Source organism: Ambystoma mexicanum, chromosome 12 (assembly GCF_040938575.1).
Source record: "Ambystoma mexicanum isolate Mex_15411 chromosome 12, UKY_AmexF1_1, whole genome shotgun sequence".
NCBI lineage: Eukaryota > Metazoa > Chordata > Amphibia > Caudata > Ambystomatidae > Ambystoma > Ambystoma mexicanum.
The window spans coordinates 1,214,982,633-1,214,999,523 of NC_090936.1; the positions used below are offsets into that span (position 1 = coordinate 1,214,982,633).

At 48.7% G+C, this 16,891-nt stretch overlaps 1 protein-coding gene across 2 annotated transcripts in view; it reads left to right on the plus strand.

Annotated features, from left to right (window-relative positions):
* The first annotated feature begins 591 nt into the window (after nucleotides 1-591).
* SLC38A4 (solute carrier family 38 member 4) overlaps nucleotides 592-16,891 on the plus strand; it is a 271,144-nt gene continuing 254,844 nt past the window's right edge. Inside the window, exon 1 of one of the 2 annotated variants that reach the window (XM_069629871.1) lies at nucleotides 592-728. The gene's annotated coding sequence lies outside the window, so the exon portion shown is untranslated. Of the gene's footprint in view, nucleotides 729-759; nucleotides 781-16,891 lie in introns of those variants that run through there. The other variant, XM_069629872.1, reaches the window with a different exon arrangement.

Sequence of the window (16,891 nt, forward strand, 5' to 3'; positions counted from 1 at the left end):
AAAGGTCATGGCGGAAGAAGAGGTCGGCTGTCACCTGCGCTGGTGGATGGGCGTGTGGCGCTTTTATGGAAAGTAAAATAACTAAATAAATAAAACAAACCTAGACTGAATCAGTGAGCCCATGTCAGGTGACCAATCCCAGCTCACGGGCTCGCAACGTGCGCCTCTCCAGATGATTTGGACTGCATCTCCCATTAGCCCTCGCAAGCACAGTCAGCAGGGAAGGAGCCTGGGAGTTGTAGTCTACATGGTACACACTGCGGATGCGTTTTGTGCCCCATGTATAATCTCTTTCCCGCTACGCCCACTCCCTTTTAGTATTTCTGTAAAACTGGCATCTATGGTTCTTGGGAGCAGGTGCTCCGCGCGCCTTTAACCCCTTGCACTCTGCTGCCTGCGCCCCGCACGTGCCTCTGGGCTCCCGGCGCGCGCTCCCAGCTGTGTGCTCGCAGGCACCTGAGTGCACGCCGCGCTGTTGCCATCGCCTCATCTCGCAGGCTCGCCGCTCTTCTGATTGGCCCTGGGCTCGAGGGGAGGCCGCCTTCCCTGCTATGAAATGTGAGGCTGGGAGGCAGACCCCGACATCACATGCTGGAAGTTTCCACCCGCTCAAAAAAGAAGAGGCAGGCCGGGGTCGCGGGCATCCTGGCGGCACACTCCCAGCTCCTCCCGTGCACGCTGCACTGCTCTGGCCGGCTGGGTGCATTTGCAGAGCACAAGAAGACAGGGTAAGTGGCGCCTGCCCCGCCCTTCTCACTGTGCCTGTATTAGATAGAGCAGGTATCTTGTTTTTAATTTATTTATTTGTGTTTATGGTTAATACAAGATTAAAATGAAGTGGTATAGTAAAATGGCAGACCTATTCATTGTATTCTTTTACAGACATGGAACAGAGAGACATTTAATTAGATCATCCATATTATCAATGCTGGCTAGGGCATTTCTAATTGATATCTGTGATATAACTGCCTATCACTCAGTGCACGCGCCTCTTCAATGCACCTGGTCCTCGGGTTGCACGCGTTGCCCCCCAGCCAGCATTTGCACTTTTTGGGTCTTGCAAATAATTCGTGATTGCAATTCCCCGAGCAGAGTCTGCAAAACACTGCAGCAGACCTGCAGCCCAGGGCGGGGCCTGCGGTGCCCCCCACCCCCAGAACATGGAACGGGGAGGGGAGTTCTGCTGTAAAGGTGGGGAATGCTGCATGCCAAGCCGGGCAGGGGCCGCAGGTCGTGAGGACAGCAACACTGTTGCGGTAGGCAGACGGATGCTGGCACGACGGGGGCATTTGCCAGCTGCTGGTGCCAGCTGCCCAGCTACAGTCTCCTGGCCTGGCAAGGAGTCGGCAAGGCACCGAAAGCGCACGCAGAGGGTGTGCGTGAGTGTGCGTGTGTTAACAGATTCACTTACTGCCTGTAACACACGCCGTGATACCTCTGGGTGTGGGCGTTATACAAACGCCATAAATAAATAAATAAATAAATACATACATACATACATAGCTTTATGACATTAGAATTCAAGAGGCGCTCCCTCTCCCTCTCTCCCTGCCCTCTTGAGAGGTTCATGCAAATGCATTGTTAAATCTTGTCCTATATGTGAGAGCTCACAGCCGAGTGCACCTTTCCCGGCTTCTGCTCTGCGGCCAGTCTGATCTTGAGCGCACCCTGCCCCCGCGCGCCCCTGCAGAGCCCGCGCGGCGTGCTAGTTATCATTCGAGGCGATCTATCACACATCAGCATTCTTGCCAGGCGCGGCTGCGGGGCGAGGTGTCTGCGCCCAGTGGCGTGGCTGTGCGCAGCACACACACACACAACCCACAGAGCTGGCTTCAGAAAAGCACACTTATTAAAGTGAGTGCGCCTCGACACGGGGCTTCTGGCCTCTGAGGAGTCAAGACACCAGATAGTACCGCTGAGGACATTCCAGAAGTGTACCTCCATGATCCCGAATGTTGTGCACCGACCCCCCTCCCCCCCCACCCCCCGCGTGTATATTTAGCACTGTTTACATTGCAGGCGTCCTGCGCATGTACAGGCCCCGCGCTTAGACTAAAGATAACTCGCTGTGCAGGCCTCAGGCCGCTTTGGCGAGCACACGCAGGGTACACCCGGTGTGCTGTAGACTTGAAGTATTCTCAGCCAATCACGGGCTTCTTTATGAACCATAGAATGAGTAAGCGAATATATGCTTCTGGCGTTGGTATAGGTTTCTTTTGTTAACTGCTGTTTGCTGATATGCAGCTATTTGCATTTGTGGGTTCACACGATGACTGGATACCGGTTTTCCTGATCTGATACATTGTCATTGGGGGTGTTCAATGAAACATGGCTGATGGGGGTGGGGGAGAATGGGCCCAGCTTTGTACTCGAGGGGTAAGGGACCTCCCTCTGCCACTGGGGGCCTGATGGCTGATATAGTCCTCACTGATGGGGGTGGGGGGGCATGGCCCCAGCTTTGTTCTCGAGGGGTAAGGGACCTCCCTCTGCCACTGGGGGCCTGATGGCTGATATAGTCCTCACTGATGGGAGCGGGGGTGGGGTGGCATGGGCCCAGCTTTGTTCCCGAGGGGTAAAGGGCCTCCCTCTGCCACTGGGGGCCTGATGGCTGATATAGTCCTCACTGATGGGAGCGGGGGTGGGGGGGCATGGGCCCAGCTTTGTTCTCGAGGGGTAAAGGGCCTCCCTCTGCCACTGGGGGCCTGATGGCTGATATAGTCCTCACTGATGGGAGCGGGGGTGGGGGGGCATGGGCCCAGCTTTGTTCTCGAGGGGTAAAGGGCCTCCCTCTGCCACTGGGGGCCTGATGGCTGATATAGTCCTCACTGATGGGAGCGGGGGTGGGGGGGGGCATGGGCCCAGCTTTGTTCCCGAGGGGTAAAGGACCTCCCTCTGCCCCTGGGGGCCTGATGGCTGATATAGTCCTCACTGATGGGGGTGGGAGAGCATGGCCCCAGCTTTGTTCTCGAGGGGTAAAGGACCTCCCTCTGCCCCTGGGGGCCTGATGGCTGATATAGTCCTCACTGACGGGAGTGGGGGGGCATGGGCCCCGCTTTGTTCCCGAGGGGTAAGGGACCACCCTCTGCCCCTGGGGGCCTGAGGGCTGATATAGTCCTCACTGATGGGAGCAGGGGTGGGGGGGCATGGGCCCAGCTTTGTTCTCGAGGGGTAAAGGGCCTCCCTCTGCCACTGGGGGCCTGATGGCTGATATAGTCCTCACTGATGGGAGCGGGGGTGGGGGGCATGGGCCCAGCTTTGTTCTCGAGGGGTAAAGGGCCTCCCTCTGCCACTGGGGGCCTGAGGGCTGATATAGTCCTCACTGATGGGAGCGGGGGTGGGGTGGCATGGGCCCAGCTTTGTTCTCGAGGGCTAAGGGACCTCCCTCTGCCCCTGGGGGCCTGATTGTTCACACATTTATGCAGAAAGTTGTTACCAAATCTCCCAAAGTCGGAGTCAATCGAAGAGAAGCCGCTAGTCAAATCATCAAAATATCCAAACACACAAAAATGCTGCAACACGGGTCCAAAAGGGCAGGCCAGTGAATTGAAGTATCGATTTAATGGGTCCTCTGAGGACAGGTGGTCCTGAAGAAGAGCAGACAGTGCATGTTTCTCCGCTGCAACATGCCAACATGCCCGGACTTTCTCATGAAGGCAACAGTGGCCACACGTGTGTGCGAGGCGGGGTCATGTGTGTTCTATTGTATCTAGTTCTGGTCTGTTCCTTGTATTTGGACCAGGCCATGGGCATGGTCTCCACGCGCTCAATGGGTGGAAGGAAGAGCAGAGAGTGGGCACGGTGCCCTCTACGCTGGGCACGAACAGGACTGTTGCTGGCTTATAAATATGACATGTGGCTGGAGCAGGGATTGTAAGGATAAGTCCAGGAAAACATAAAAGACGACAGGAAGATGACATGGGCGCAATTTGGGGATCCATTAGGAACAGCAAGCGGGGTATATAGCCATGAAAATGCCATTTATTTATTTGTATAGCTCACAAACAGCCCGTGGGCATCGCAGCGCTGTCACGCAGGTATGAAAGTTACTTGGGTTTACAGAGCACCTGGTACATCAGGGGCAAAACATAGAACGAAAAGGTAAACGACGGTCCTCGGGAGCGAACAGACCTATGAGGAAAAAGCTGAGGCGGGCACAGGGGTTAGTTGAACAGCCTGGTTTTGAGGGTTTTACGAAATGGAGGCTGTGAGGGTTCATTTCTGAGGGTGGGTGGTAAAGCGTTCCATTGTCTAGCAGCAATGCGAGGGAAGCTGGCGCCGCCTACTTTGGCGCGTATGACAATGTGGATGGTGAGTTGGCGGGATTAGGGGGTTCTGTTGGGCCTGGAGGAGCCGGCTCTAACTATTTTTGATGAAAGGTATGGGGGAGCTGTGTGAGTGAGTCACTTATGAGTGATGGCAAGTGTCTTGTATAGGATTCATTCTTTAACAGGGAGCCAATGAGCGGAGCGTCTGGCTGCAGCGATGTGTTCTCGTTTGGGTATGTTGAGGGCAGCACGGAGGGCGTTGTTTTGAATTATTTGGAGTTTATTTACGTTTTCTCTGAGGTGCCAGCGAAGAGGACGTTGCAGTAGTCCAGTTTTGCACCTATTGTCACTCTGGCAATGTAGAGACAGTTCTCAGTAGATAGTAAAGGTTTGGCTGCATTAATCATCTTAGTAGAGTACGCGGTTGAAGTGGCGATAGCGTTGACTTGGCGTGACATTGAAAGCATGGCATCAAGGTGGATCTCAAGAGTTTTAACAGAGAATGAGACACAAATCTGTGTGTTATCAATTGTGAAGGAGGTTTATTGACTAATGAGGTTTTTGAGGGTTTCCTTGGGACCCACTAGGAGGATATTGGTTTTCCCCCTATTCAGGCAGAGCCAGTTGGCCACCATCCAAGCCTGAATGGTTGAGTAGACTGTATTGAGGGCTTTTGCATCAGTTTCATAGGTACCAGAAAGCAGGAGGAGGACTTGGGTGTCATCGGGATAGTTGGTGTAGGCTATGCCAATGGAGTCCAGCATGTCAAAAAGAGGCTTTGTAAAGATGTTGTAGAGTGTCGGAGAAATACATGACCCCTGTGGGACACCGCAGTGGATGCTGGCCAGGCGCTGCGCCGGCCTGGCCTGAGAACACTCTCATGGCTCTTCCTTCGAGGAATGAGGTGATCCAGGTTGTGGCTTTGTGGGAGAACTGGGCTGAGGAGGTGAGGTGCTGGCATAGAGTGTGGTGGTCCACTAGGTCGAACATGGTGCACTAGGTCGAACACAGCAGATAGGTCAAGAAGGAGTAGTGCTGGTTTGCCTGCATCCATGATCTTGTCGAATTGATTTTTTTAGGTCGAGTAGCACCAATTCATTGCCATGACCAGGGCGCCAGCCAGATTGACGTTGACCAAGAATGGGGTTGGTTTCTAGGAAGTGTTTGACCTGTGTGTATGCTGCTTTGTCGAGGATTTTTGGCACGAACGGGACTGTTGTTATGGGCCTGTAGTGGTTGGGGGAGGTGGGGTCAAGAGAGGTTTTTTTAGGAGCGGCCGTACCCAGACTCCTTTGAGGCAAGGGGGGACCAGTCCTGAGGTGTTAATGAATGCACTGAGAAATTGAGGTAAGGTAGCAGCACAGTCTTTGATGTTGGCTGGGCAAGCGTCACCTTTACAGTTGGAGGGTTTGAGATGTTTAAGGAGAGTGAGAACTTCAATCTCTGCAACATCTTTGAATGGGATGTCCTGGGTGGGAGTATTAGTGGTTGGAGTGATAAGGTGGTGTGGTATAGTCAGGGTATTCTGGTTGGTTCAGATTCTGCTCTGCAGTAGGTTTAGTTTGTTAAGCATAGCCGTTTGAATGTCTGAGCACCAAATTTCGACTTTGGAAATTACCTGAGTAGTAGTAGGAGCCAGTGTTTCTAGTTCCTAAAGATGGCGAAAAGCTCCTTTGATCCCGATTTTGCATTTACAATCCTTGTGTTAAAGGAGGCGTATTTGGCTAGGATAATGTCTTTTTTGTATTGGGTAGCTATCTTGTTGCATTCAATTTTCGTAGATTCTATGGGCTTGGCTTGCCACTTGGAGAGAGCAGTGCGTTTCAAGGATCGGAGTTCCAGTAGTTCCCGGGGTGAACCAGGAGTTGGCGTGTCTTACAGATTTTGCTTTTTTCCAGTGATAGTGGGGCCACGGTATCGACAGCTTTTTTTAGTGTAGAGTTGTAAATCTTGGCTAGGGCTGTAGCGTCATTGGAGAAGGGTGGTCTGAAGACAGGAGAATCTAGATATGGTGGAAGCTTCTCTTAACTTGAGTGAGCTCCGCGCTGGGACAGGCGGTAGGGGAGTGGTGAGCTGTTTTTGCTTTGTAGGTTTGGGGATGGAGAAGAGGATAAAATGGTGATCTGTCCACAGGCATGGGGAGTTGGAGATGATTGTAGCGGAGCAATTGCGGTCCAATATCCAGTCCAGGATGCAGCCTGTTGTGTGAAACCCAGAGTGTCCAATGCTTTTGCAAGGGATTTTGCTTGAGGGTATTTGGGATAATTGAATCCCAGGTTGAGGTCTCCAATTTGGGAAGTGGAGGAGTTTCTCGTGGAAGTTGGCTGAGGAGCCCCGGGGGGGTTGGTAAACAATATGAATTGTGATGGTGCAGTTGTGGGGATGAGGTGAGTTTGAGGGAGAGAATATCGATGTTGGTTTCTAAGGATGTGTTGATCTTTTCTGAGCAGAAGGGATTCCTTGGCTATGAGGGCTACTGCCCTTCCTTTCATGTTCTGACGGCTCTGACGGTAGATGTTGTATCCTTGGGGAAGGGCTAAGGAAATGGCAGGGCCGGATGCCTCTTGGAGCCAGGTTTCTGTGATAGCTACGAGGTCTAGGTTGTGAAAGGTGAGTAGGTCGCAGATTTCTAGAGCATGTGCTGAGAGGCAACAAGAATTGCTGAGGGCACTTTGGAGGGGCACTGTCGGTTTGACGGTGTTAGTGGAAGATTGGCTGCGGCGTGACTTGGGCGAAGTTAGAGTCAATTGGGGGAATCGTGCCAATAAGGCTGGGAGAGTTAGTGATGGCTGCCTTTGCGGCAACACAGTTGCTTTTGATGATGACCTGGATTGGCCGAGCGATTTGCGAGGGAGAGGCAACTGTGGGTAGTAGGGTGTTAGCAGGTGTGGCATTTGTGAGGGGTGGGGCAATATTTGAGTGCAGAATGCTAATATCTGGATTAGCACGACAGCCTGAAGCAGTTAGGCATGTCTGGCTTCAGTTGGAGATGCATGTCCGGCAGTGCCCTGCGCTGGGGAGCGTGAGTCAGGGGTAGAGGAAGTGGAGGTGCAGGGGGGGTGATGGTGAGAAGGGTTCTGGGGAGATTTTGAGATAATCTATGGCATAGGCTACGGTAGGGTCAGTAGTAGGGGGATCGCTGGAGGAGCCAGCAAAGGAGAAGGTGGGTGTGGCACGGTGCAGAAGAAATGTGGTTTTGCAGCTTTTTGGTAGTTTCTGAAGGGAGACAATTTTACTACGGCACGTGTGTTCAGGGGTAGCTATGGTAGAGTTTTGGCAGGTGTGAAATAGCATGGGGCGCTGCTTGTTGGTGCTTGTGCCAGAGAGGAGGGATGAGGCATTGAGCGTTGAGGTGCAGTCGAGTGGTTGTTGCGTATAGGATGTAAGGCATGACGTGCCACTGTGTTTAGCATGGGGATTTGGTTACTAACAAGGAGCGTGATGCTGGAGTCTGGGGCAAGGCGAGGAGAGGTGACTTTGGGAGTCTTAGATGTGGTGTGATCGGTAAGGTATACACTGGTGTTATTTGGGGTTGACGCATGGTACGAGTGCATTCCAAGAAGGTAGTTTCTCGAGGAGATTGGCCTAGCGTGCAATGGGCAGGACAAAGGTTCAGTGTCGTACCGCAGCATTGCTAATGTGCGGGTCAGGATTTCCTGTGGCGGCAAGGGACCGGGGCAGAGATCTATTGGGTGTGTGGGAGTGTTGGAGGTGTCTGGGTGAGGGGTGGTGAGTCCAGAAGGTGCTTTGCAGATAGGGAACAACGTGTGTGTGTGCCTTGCTCGGCTGAGCGGCAGGGTGCAGGTGTAATGACCGGGAGAGGATATGCACTAATTGTCGATTGTAGGGGGGGTTGGCGTAGGGGATAGGCTTGGAGTGCGGGAGCAAGGATACACTTGTCCAAGGTGGCGACTGGGCATTTGGCAGGAACAAGGGAGGTGCAGGTGTAGCAGAGTTAGCATTATAGTACAATCTGATATACATTTTGTTTGCATACACTGAAAAGCATGGACCTTGCTAAATAGCAAGGGGCTTACCTCACAAGACTAACATCATAGAGCTGCATAGGGCTATAGTAGCATCCTCATGTACTAGTCCTCACTTACGGTTGGCCTCGCCATCCGGCTCCGGGGGTAACATGGATAAAGTTACTTCATGGTTGAAGGGTCCAAGTCAACACTTTGGAGCCTATGGCAGGGTGCAGGCAGTGGCAGGGTGCAGGCAGTGTAAGGCGCATCAGTCTGCGCTGTAGGCTAGAAGTGTTTCTGCTCGTTGCTGTTCCTGTGTCAGTCAGGGTAAGACAGGGCCTTTGAAGTGGGCCTTTGAAGGAAAGGCTGGCTCCCGCCTCCCGGTCTCTGTGATTGGTGGATAAGCCAAGATGCAGGGTGAGGATGGCTCGAAAAAAGTAAGCAAAACAGCCATTTTAGAGAGTGCACTCCTTAATAAAATGTGCACTGGGACGGAGCTGTTCCTGCTACAAATTAATGATGGAGCTTCTCATGCAAAGCGCAGATTCCCCAGAGAGGAGCGCTTCGTTGCTCTCAATATTTTGCAGGGTGAAGGTGGGCTCTTAAAGCGTGTCATATGGCAGGGCAGTACCTTGGTTATAAAGACAGAAAACACTATGGACAATTTAGTTGGTGGAGAACAGCAGAAAGCAGAAGAGCAGAGGTTAATAGGAGGGCACCCTTTGATTATGGTGTGGGGGCACACCAACATTCATGTGTGGGATATAGACTGGTAATAGCGGGGGAATTTGAGGGCCGAAATTAGGTTTGGCAAGCTTTCTTTATTTGGCAGGAGAAGTGGGAATAGTTGTGCTTCTTAAGCAGGTTTTAGAAAAGTACCTGTTTGTGTGCCCCAGTGCCTGCCCTCACCAGCACCAGTAGTAGAGCAGGGGGAGGGGCAATGGGGTAACCAAAGCGGAAGGACATGGGGTTGTGGTGAGGCTGTGTCAAGACTAAAAAAAGAACCCAGAGTGGAGGTAAAAATATGCTGACAGGGCAACCGTGGATAACGAAGAGACCAAACAACCGGTCACTCCGTCCATCCAGGTTTATCTTAGACCCTCTGCCTCACCACACACATTCCGCTGAGTGTGTCCCATGGCAGCCAGAATGAAGTCAAGCGACACTACGAAACGGAGACCGAGTCCTATACAGATCTCCGAACTGCCCCGTCTGGACTCGCGACTCAAGCTAGGATCTTTGTGGGGTTCCTAGTGGCCATCTCAGGATTGCAGAAAAGTGGGGAACACCCCGGGACAGGGCGACTGGGGAGAAGAGGTGGAAACATTTCAAGTGGTCAGCAAGTAGCCAGGCATTGGAAGCTACTTGCCTCCTCAGTGGTCCACACACACGGAGCACACCGGTCCTCCCAAGAGCTATTGGCAAGTGTACATTCTGAGGCTTGATCTGGTAGATGATGAATTTGGAAAGTTTGTTTTATTGGCGTATTCTAGAGGGGGAGAAGTATTTAGGCAATGAGGACCACGCGTTTCTATTTAATGACGTCACTAAGGGCTGGCAGATGGGCTGCGATGTGTGAATATTGGGAATTTTTGTGAACACTGAAAATGTCATAATTAAAGATACATAATAACATTCATAATTGTCTGTTTTTTTTTGGAGAACATCGTTTCCTGGAAACAATTATGGATGCTCTATCTTTTGGTTGTATCTATTTTGTGCTTTTGATTTGTCTGAAGAGAAAGCGTAGGCTAAAGGATTTTTCATTTGGTATAAGCTGTTTTTTATTTGGTTTTCTTTTCATGTGGATGTAATAATGTTAAAGGTTTTTTATTTTCTTGAAACCAATAAAACATTTAAAAATAAAAATAAAAACTAATATTCATAAGATTGTTCCCTCGGCTGCCACCTGCTTCCGTCAGCTTGGCACATGTTCGTTGGAGGGTTTGCACTGTGCCCCTATACGGAAAGAAGGCAAACTATGCATGCCTAGGCCTTTGTGTCTACCAAAAAGTTAATCACTTTGGTTTTAAACTTCATTCTTGAAGCTTTTTTTCAATTCTTTTTTTTTTAAGAGGCTAAAATGCAGGAGCAACGAAGTGTAAACCCAAGGCCACACCTTCAGTGCCTGCGCAACGCGGGGATATACCAATGGGTGCGGAGAAGAGGGCTGACGTAAGAACAGAAAAACCCAAACTCGTGTTTAGAGTTAGACTTTTAAAAGTGCTTCTTAGTCGGCAAGTGATGTATAAGTGTGAGGGTTTGGGGTCTGCATTCTTAGTCTAATCTGTGATGTGCTTCCAAGGGATGTGGGCTTTAGAAGCCCACGCGATGTGACGTAACCTGAGATAATGGTATTGTGATGTATGATTGCGCAGGAATGATGAGTGATGGCTCATAGAACTTGTTTATTATTGCACTGACCTTTGGAAATGTGTCATGCCAAGTGTTCTTAAATAAACTTGGAAGAAGGAGCTCCTGCCATGGGTTCACTGATGCCACCAGGAGTATGGGCCGGCTGCATGCTGCGTCTGTTGGGAACATAACGTTCATTCAATGCAGGCTTCCTACTTTCTTCCGCCACCTGGATGCCAAGTGCCATGGCGAAGCCGCTCCATGTTTCCTGGGCTCAGACTTGCAGGATTTGGTGAAACGGGTGATATGCTTCAGTAGCGCTGGTCCTCTCAAGCGTGGAGGGATCAACCCCATCTTTGTGCTTGGTGCTATCTCTTTGGCTTCTGCAACCTGCAACTTCTCCAGATGTTTTGAACTGCCACTCCCATGAGCCCCCTGCATTGACTATGCTAGCCAGTGCTGATGGGAGTTGTAGTTCGAAAAAGAGCCAATGGTTGCATAACACTAGTGGACATTTCTTACCGCACTCTGCTTTTCCCCAATTCTGGGCTCAATAGACGGCTTTACTGAATGTTGCCACCTGACTATTGGAAATGGTCAATAGACATAATTAAGTTCTTAAGTCGAGGAACTTTTTTGGGATATCCACTGAGATACCTCCGCGACCAGGTTCGGGTTGAGTTTTAACAGGTGTCACATTGGTGTGGGGAAAAAACAGAGCCATAGAGTTCCTCCACTCAGTTTGATATATGAAAAAACATGGTTTCTTCCACACCCTTGCAGCAACACTATTCTTCTAATAGTTGCCCCAGCAACCGACGTGGGACGCACAAGATAATATAACTTTCAGGTGGGACTAACCCATGACTACATACCGTATTACAACCACGCAGAGAGACCTTCTTTGACAACAAGGATACGCCCTGATTTGATAAAAGCAAGGAGAAGTGCCAAAACACGTGTCATCACCATGGGGCCACTATTAACAGAATGTGGATCATTTCAACAGAGTATTGACTCATCTGTGAAGTAACTCAGTATCTAATCACAACTTGATTATGTCTGGCGTAGCGAGGGTGAAGAAAAACTCTTTTTTTTTGAGACATCATTAAGTGCCCACAAGTCAATGCATTGAGAGCTGGCAGGATATAATGTGCTTTTGTAAAGATTTTAACTCTTTGAAGAAATGTTATGACAAGGATTTCCTTCATCAATTTCCTCACATGTTCTCTACAGGTGGACATTCCCTCACATGTTCTCTACAGGCAGACATTTCCTGACATGTTCTCAGCAGGTGGACATTTCCTGACATGTTCTCTACAGGTGGACATTTCCTCAAATGTTCTCTACAGGCGGACATTCCGATACATGATCTCTACAGGTGGACATTCCCCTCACATGTTCTCTACAGGTGGACATTTCCTCACATGTGGTCATTTCCTCACATGTTCTCTACACAGGTGGACATTTCCTCACATGTTCTCTACACAGGTGGACATTTCCTCACATGTTCTCTACAGGTGGACCTTCCCTCACATGTTCTCTACAGGTGGACATTTCCTCACATCTTCTCTACAGGTGGACATTTCCTGGCATGTTCTATACAGGTGGACATTTCCTCACATGTTCTCTACAGGTGGATATTCCCTCACATGACCTCTGCAGGTGGGCATGTTCTCTACAGGTGGACATTCCGATACATGATCTCTACAGGTAGACATTCCCACACATCATCTCTACAGGTGGACATTTCCTGACATGTTCTCTGCAGGTAGACATTTCCTGACATGATCTCTACAGGTGGACATTTCCTCAAATGTTCTCTAAAGGCGGACATTCTGATACATGATCTCTACAGGTGGACATTCCCTCACATGCTCTCTACAGGTGGACGTTCCCTCACATGCTCTCTACAGGTGGACATTCCCTCACATGTTCTCTACAGGTGGACATTTCCTCACATGTGGTCATTTCCTCACATATTCTCTACACAGGTGGACATTTCCTCACATGATCTCTACAGGTGGACATTTCCTCACATGTTCTCTACAGGTGGACATTTCCTCACATGTTCTCTACAGGTGGACATTTCCTCACATGTTCTCTACAGGTGGACATTCCCTCACATGTTCTCTACAGGTGGACATTTCCTCACATGTGGTCATTTCCTCACATATTCTCTACACAGGTGGACATTTCCTCACATGATCTCTACAGGTGGACATTTCCTCACATGTTCTCTACAGGTGGACATTTCCTCACATGTTCTCTACAGGTGGACATTTCCTCACATGTTCTCTACAGGTGGACATAACCTCACATGTGGTCATTTCCTCACATGTTCTCTACACAGGTGGACATTTCATCACATGTTCTCTACACAGAGCTGGACATTTCCTCGCATGATCTCTACAGGTGGACATTTCCTCACATGTTCTCTACAGGTGGACCTTCCCTCACATGTTCTCTACAGGTGGCCATTTCCTCACATGTGGTCATTTCCTGACATGTTCTCTACAGGTGGACATTTCCTCACATGATCTCTACAGGTGGACATTTCCTCACATGTTCTCTACAGGTGGACATTTCCTCACATGTTCTCTACAGGTGGACATTCCCTCACATGTTCTCTACAGGTGGACATTTCCTCACATGTGGTCATTTCCTCACATGTTCTCTACACAGGTGGACATTTCATCACATGTTCTCTACACAGAGCTGGACATTTCCTCGCATGATCTCTACAGGTGGACATTTCCTCACATGTTCTCTACAGGTGGACCTTCCCTCACATGTTCTCTACAGGTGGCCATTTCCTCACATGTGGTCATTTCCTGACATGTTCTCTACAGGTGGACATTTCCTCACATGTTCTCTACAGGTGGACACACTTAAAGAAGGGGAAATATCTCAGTGCCAGGCCTTTTTTATTTCTTAGCTGCTTGGATTTTATATTGGACACTCATAGCTCATATAGCACCAACCTGTACATGACATCGAGGGTATAAGCAGGTGTTGCAATATGTAGCACGGAACCTTCCGGCCATGGGAGTGGGATGTGACAAAGGAATGCAAGCAGACCAGGTATGCCTGGAAAGTAAGGTTGTGTTCCTTCCTGACTTGCGAGAGCATTGACACGGTCCAGAATGCCACTGGAATGGAGTTCCAGTAGGCAGGGGCTTAGCAAGCGAAGGCCTGGTAACTGTTTTTTTTTTTCCTCGCGTGCCAATTTCATCTGAAGCCTAGTGATGGCCTGAGTCAAAGAAGAGCGCAACCCAACTGAGCTACAGCGGTTTGCCGCAGGGTGGGCAGATGTGCGACCGGTGGCTCCAATAGAGGTGATGCCGCTAGTCTCAAAGCATCTTGTGGCTGGGATGGAAAGCCAGTGCAGCTCCCTTGAGGGTGGAGAAATGCGCTTGGCTTTCTTGTATCCCGTTGTGTGTCGTGACGCGGCATGTTGGGCAGCCCTAAGCAGGGCCAGGTGCGTCGCCGGAACGCTGGTGAGGAAGGCATGTTATAAGTGCATTTTGCTCAAGCTACCAACTCTTTAAAAAAAAATTGGACCTGTCATCTTCCCTAAACCCTCGTATTGTGCACTCAGTTGTCATTATTCTGTCTACGCATTAGCTTAGCATATAGAGGGGGAGAAATGCTGGCCTGTATTTTGGCAAAGGGCGACATGAACTACTGGAGAGTCGTTAAATTAAACGAAGAATAGAAGAGTGTAGTCCAAGCAAACCCGATCCCTGAACTTGTATGGACAGCATATCTTTCTGAATTGGATAATCAATCCGTACTAAGCTGGGAGAGTCTTAAAACTGAAATATGGGACCTAGAACTTTCGATAATTCAAATTGAATCCATCATCTGACATAGCAGTAATTCAAGGGCGGCAGGGCCTAATGGGCTGTGTAATCGTGAACTCAAAGCAGATGCGGGTCTTTGGGCCTGGACATTGTTTAATCCCTGTCTTGGAAAGAGTTGCACATCGGTACTATTTTTAAGAAAGGTGCACCAGAGAATTATACGTCTATGGCGTTACTTGACGCAGATTCTAAAAAAATTGCGTCAGTTCTACTTTTCTCCCTTAATGGATGGGCTACTAAGCAGGGTTTCCTTAAGCCCAATAAGTTAGGCTTTAGGGTAGGCACAGGTACCAACGTGGCAGGTTGGGTACCAAATCATGTACAGCGTCTAGCCTGGGAAGCTGTCCGTAGAGAGGTTTATGTAGTGCCAGTGGACTTATCTTTGGCTTTCGATCGTGTCAACAGAATTAAACTGTGGAAGAAATTACAAACCGGGGGAATCCCGAAGGGATTATTAGCAATTCTTTTACGTCTTCATGAACATCCAGCATTAAAGATCAGGCTGAATTTAGAAGGTTTGCTGTCAGCAAGTATCCCGACCTGCAGTGGACATCACCAAGGATGTATTTTGGCAGAATTTTAATTAACGCCTGTATGGAGGACTTGGGGGAGCATCTGAAGCCTGCATCATTTGTGGCTCCGAATGTGAAGGGGGAAACCCCATTTTTTTGGATAACCTATGCAGACAATATTATTCTGCTGGTGTGTACTAAAGTGGGAATTCAGAGATTGGTAAGTTTGTCTCAGTACTGTCTAAAAAATGATCTTACCTTAAACACTGGAAAACTCACTTGTTAACATTTACTGCGGGAAGAGAATAAAGAAAAGCTCCATGTGGCTGGGAAAGGAAAACATTGCCCAGATTAATAGTATGAAATGTCGTGGTCTGGACATTGCAAGTCTCCCTGGTGATGGCAGGTCTGTATGGCAAGGCTCTTAAGGCAGTTGCACAGATGGGGACCTTTAACTCCAAATATGGAAAATTTTCTATTATTTCTTTGTTAAAGTTTTAGAAAGCCAACATTGTCCCCATGCTAATTTATGGAATTGAAGTTCATCATAGCCTATTGGCTGAGTATTTTAATCATCTAGAAGGTTTTTGTTTTATGGAAGAGGGTATTAAACGTACCCCAGGCTATACCGATCAGTGTTATTAGATTCAAATTGGGTTTGTTATCCTTAGAAGCCCAAATCGCATGGAAGAGAATCTTATTATGTTATTAGTTTAAAGTTCCCCCTGAGAATACATTGTTTAAGGATTTTAAAGAAGGAACGGATCAATTGGGACATATTTTGGTAAGCGAATCCAGGGATAAATTGCAAGAGTGGGGACTAGATAGAGATCTACTATTGGAAATCCACGGAGTATAAGCAAAGACTACGGCGTACGGACTGGTGCCGGGTGGATACGAGAGGTACAAGAGTTTGATGTCTGTGAATAAATAATTGGGAGATTGCACACAATATTTGTGCTCATTGGCTGTACATTGCTGTGGTTCGGGTTGGACATTTTAGCATTTTAGCCACTAGGACGAATTGTTTTAAATGGGGTGTGGGGTGGGGGGTGGTGGAGGATGACCCCTCCGATAGATGCAGATTCTGTTCTAAATAGAAAGACTCTAGCATCTCCTTCTGGACTGTCCCAACGTGTTGCCTGCTTTGGCGAACACACACCCATCGATATGGACACAACGCAGGAAAGGTTGTTTGGGATTTGTGTTGTTCAAAAGTGCCAAATCAGCTGAGCTTGTCTTTGTTCCAATTTTTAACCATGATTCATTTGGTAAAGACCTGACAAGGCACGTTGGGATGTGAAAATGTAGGATTAACATATGGGCTATGTGAAAGGATCAAGCAATTGCTAGTATATGTTTTTAGGAATTGTGTGTTTTGTGGGGAGACGTGTATTGACATTTTAAATTGTATTTTATGTAAAGGGTTGTGATGAATATGTATAAGATTTTAATGTGGTTTTAAAACTGAATGTACTTTAAATAATTACTTTAAAAAAAAATATTCTGTCTACACATCCCTAAACGTGCTCTTCTGAACTGTGATCCGCTGTGAATTTTCTCCCCTCGCCACACTTTGAAGTGGGTGCTGCAAAACCTCATAATAAATAATCATTGATGGATTATATCTATTTGATTGACAGTTATGTAACCACTTATCGATTGCTACGAACGGGTATAATGTTATTACTCCGAACATACACTCAAGGACCACCACCACCTGGTCTGTAACTGTTCATCATTCTTTACTTGAGTCCATGATTCTGTACATGGACTCATTTCATTTTCTTATTTGGGCTGAGCGCTGCTGGATCTGTACATGAAGGGATTGTAACGTAAGACATGATTGGCCGACACTGCCGGAGACAGAGGGTCTGGGAAAGTCGGGAGACCCCTCTCAAGCCAGTGCTCATCTCTTTCCCATC